Below are 4532 nucleotides of genomic sequence, written 5' to 3'. Positions count from 1 at the left end.
AAGGAAATGGATAGGAACTGTGGGGGATATGGAAGGAAATGGATAGGAACTGTGGGGGATATGGAAGGAAATGGATAGGAACTGTGGGGGATATGGAAGGAAATGGATAGGAACTGTGGGGGATATGGAAGGAAATGGATAGGAACTGTGGGGGATATGGAAGGAAATGGATAGGAACTGTGGGGGATATGGAAGGAAATGGATAGGAACTGTGGGGGATATGGAAGGAAATGGATAGGAACTGTGGGGGATATGGAAGGAAATGGATAGGAACTGTGGGGGATATGGAAGGAAATGGATAGGAACTGTGGGGGATATGGAAGGAAATGGATAGGAACTCTTTAGAGAAAAAAGAAACCCTGGATGGCAGAATAGGAGACTGGTTTTATCAAGGGAGGATTGGGAAAAATGGGGTTATTTAACCTGGAAGGGAGGAGAGGGGGCTATATAAGGAACCATGGGGGTAAAGGGAAGAAGGGGCTCAAGAGAAGTTGGTAATAGAAGTAGGTGTTATCAAGGGAGAAACGGGAAAATGGGAGTATTTTAGCTGGGAAGGGGGAAGGGTAGGTTATACAGGGGAGAGATAAATAATGCTTCGATGGTATGAAAAACCAGAGGGAAATATATTAGTTCAGAAGCCTACTGAAACACACACACACACACACACACACACACACACACACACACACTAGGGCTCCTGGTATCACAGGATACTATGCAAACTGCTAAGGGAGAAAATCAATCACTGGTCCAACCCAGCTGTAAGGGACTACACATGGCTGGAAATGTCATAGATCCTACAGAAAATCTTAGTTTTGTCGCACCCTTAAACCAGTGTAATTTGTTAGTAAATATGTATCTTTGTATTTGCAGACACATATACTTCTCACTGCTCATCAAAGAAACTTCTTTTTGCAACAGACGGAGATGAATACAGAGTTCCACAGCTGGTCAGACATGGAGAATAAGTGTCTGTGAGATCCCAGCTCTAAGTGACGTGTATCATGCAGCCTCTGCATCTAGTGCTCAGGAGACATAGTGGGACAGAGACAGAGAGAACATTAACGCATCTCTGTACCCTCACTCGTGAAGCTTCCTCACTTAACAGATTGGGACCAACACAAAGAGCTACAGCTGGCCAATATGTAGCGAGTGAGAGACTGCGGGGTGCACGTCCCTGGATGGGATGCCTATCTTAATCCTCTTCCACCCAGGGTTCAAGGACCATCGTGGAAGAAGGGACAGAAAGAATGTAAGAGCCACGGTTGGTAAATGGCCACGAGGAAACAGTTTCCAGTGGCTGCGAATTTGTCCATATCAATTTATAGGAACAGTGACAGCATGCACAAGACCCACGCAAATTCAAACTCGACAAAAATCCAGCATAGATTTGAGGAAATGGATACGAGAACCCAACCTTAGGCGAGGAGCTATTGACAACTGGTCACTGCTGGGTGTGGATAGCTGGTGTTCTTTAAGGGATTGACACCAGGTAGGTTATCAGGCTCCAGTGGATGAACTCACACCCAGGGGTATCTGGGCACACAAACCCGGCTCTGTAGGCCTTAACATACATGACAGAATGCATGAAATCTGGTGGGGGGACTGAAGAGGGTGCAAATAGGGGAGGGGTTCTAAATACAATTAAGGTGTATTCTGTGAAATACACACAAATACTGAGGAAAAGGGGATTGTGGGTAGAAAAAATTTAAGAAGGCCTGAAGTCCACGCATCTGTGAGCCTATCCAGTCCATCTCTGATACTGAACCACTAGCTTATCACAGGTGCATTGAGTGCCCATTTATCAGATATCCAGACAGATCCCAGAACTTCCTGACTGAACCAAAGAGTCCAGAGCTGAAAAAATGGTTAACGTTTTAAGCTACTAAACTGTGAGATAGTTTACTAAACCAGCAAAAGCTCAACTGACATTTTCAGCTTCAAAGGATAAAGGAGTCCAGGGAGGGTTAAGTGACACACTGAGTCTCCTTGATTAATTTGTTGGTTAGAACGAGGCCCCCATGAGCAGGGACCCAGATGAGGGATCAATTACCCTCACGTTGCTCCCTTCCAATCCTCCCTCAGCCTGACGAAAGGGCAGAGGCCATAGCCGGCCTTTCCTCTGTGTTCACATTGTAAGAACCAAGAAGGAAGAAGCCATGCTGTGTGTCTGTGAGGTGGTTCAGAAGTGAGATCTCAGCACTCAGGAAGCAGAGGGTGGCCACAAGCTCCAACCAGCTGGACCACAGTGTGAGACCCTGATTCAAAACAAAACAAACAAAAATGAAAAGAAAAGAAGGAAAGGGAAAATAAAGAAGGGAGGGGAGGGAGGCAGAGAGGGAGGGAGGGATGAGAGTCCTGTGCTGGAACAAGAGTGTCTTGAGAAACATCCAGACTCCCCTCATGCTCCTATCGTCCCATCCTGACTTCTTTCCTCCAGGGCCATGCTGTGAGTTTCTGCCCCAGCAAGCCAAAGACCAACCATGGTGAAAGGTGCTTGGATAAGTGGAGGGTTGGGGTCAGCAGCCAGACTGCAGGGGAAGGGGGAGGCAGGCAGGGAAGGGTGTACCCACTTCTGTCCTGACAGCCAGTGCTGCTTTATCAAGAGGAAAGCACTAGCAGTTGGTCTGCTCATTTCTATCCGTTCTATTCCTGGCTCTCTTGACCCTCTGTACTTTCTCTGTAAGAGGCACGTCAGGCTGTGTGGGAGAAATTAAATGGCCTCTTGTTCCAGGCTGCAGCACAGTCTCCTTTCACTCTCCCTTCCCTCCCTCTCACCATCACAAGGTTTCCAATTCTCTGTGTGCCCATGATCCTCTCACAGGAAAATGGCTCTGGTTTGACCAGAACTGAAATTTGTTTTTTGTTACTTCAATACTTATGCAACCTGATAATAAGTCTAAAGAGAGATAAGACATAATTTCTCTGAGACTATTTCTGTCACTTAACTTTTCATGTCTTCTTTGAACAATGGTTATTTAATAGCAGGTACCTTTGTTTCCAATTATTTGAAGATTTTTCAGATACATTTCTGTTGTTTTCTAAGAAGTTAATTGCTGTCAAAGAACATACTTTGTGTTAGTTGAATGTTTTTATATGAAATGAGAGTTTTGTTGCCTTCTTGAAAATGGTAAGCAGTTTGGTGGAATTTTGTATAAGTATGAATTACATTGATTCGGTGGGTCATGTGATAAGTCTCCTGTGGGTTTGGAGATTTGAGATCGCAATCCTGAAACCACCAACTGTCGCCATAATTATAGCTTATTTATTTCTTCTTGCAGGTCTATCAGTTTCCATTTTCAACGCCATTATTAGAGGAGTAGCTGATGAGAACGGCTGTCTCCTCCTGGATAACTGATCTGTTTGTCTTTATGCAGTTTCATTCTTCATGGCAAATATGCTCCTGTTCTGTATTGCCTGCAAGTATGTAAGTGTGCCTGTGTCATGCAATGCACGTGGAGGTCAGAAGAGGAGGTCAGATCCCCTGGAAATGGAGTTACAGACACAGATGTTTGTTAGACACCATGCTGGGAATTGAACCCAGGTCCTCTGTGAAAGCAGCCACTGCTCTTAGCTGCTGACCCATTGCTCCAGCCCCTGACTTTTCTGATTTTACTATAACAGCTCCAGAATTCTTTTCTTTTTTCTTTTGATATGCCCTGTTGAACTCAAGTCCTCCCACATGGAAGGCAAACCATATACCGCTTACCGCTCAGCAGTGTCCTAGCTCCATCTAGGTTTCTTTTGATATTGTTAAGATAACATGACTTTTCTATCGTTTTCATTCAATATATGGAGGTTTTTTAAATTATTTAAGAATGGATTCCCTATAGGTAGTGTAGAGTTGAATCTCCTTTTATTGTGGACATTTAGATCTTTTACTTTTCATGTGGTTAGTGATACACTTGGATAAAAATGGGACAGCTCTAGCGCACCTCTCCTTCTTAAGAGTCAGGGATGATGGAGGAAGAGGGGACAGAAAGATTGTAAGAGCCAGCAGAGTACGCATCTTCAGAGAAAGTATTTGATGGGTGTGACATGGCCATTGCACATTTGAACTCACAGGGGCTGTAACTACATGCATAAGGTCAAGTCAGCCGTGATCTCAACATGGGTGGCAGACTGGCTCATGGAGTCCCATCCCTGGCTAAGGAGCTATTGGAAATTGATGTTTGTTGGGGAAGCAGGAGTCAGTTTTCTTCAGACATGTGACCCCTGAACATCTACCTATGCTTCAGGAGATGGTCCTACACCCATGAACATGCAGGTGACACTCAGTGGACTCAGTATAGTTAAAAGGAGAGAAAGTAAGAGGGAGCTTATGAAGTTGGGAAGGAAAATCATTAGGGGGATTAGGGGAGGAAATGGGGGTGGATTTCATCAAAACTCATTATTCTCATGTGAAAAATTTACAAACAATAAAATTTTCATCTCATTATTCATTTTCTATTTTCCGGTCTGTTCTTTATGTCTTTTTTCCTAATCTGCCTAAATTGGAGTTGATTATTGTGTGACTTCACTTTAAAATGTTG

The sequence above is a fragment of the Nannospalax galili genome, unplaced genomic scaffold (assembly GCF_000622305.1).
Source record: "Nannospalax galili isolate Female #2095 unplaced genomic scaffold, S.galili_v1.0 scaffold1364, whole genome shotgun sequence".
NCBI classification, from domain to species: domain Eukaryota; kingdom Metazoa; phylum Chordata; class Mammalia; order Rodentia; family Spalacidae; genus Nannospalax; species Nannospalax galili.
Note: the sequence above shows the minus strand (reverse complement) of the source record.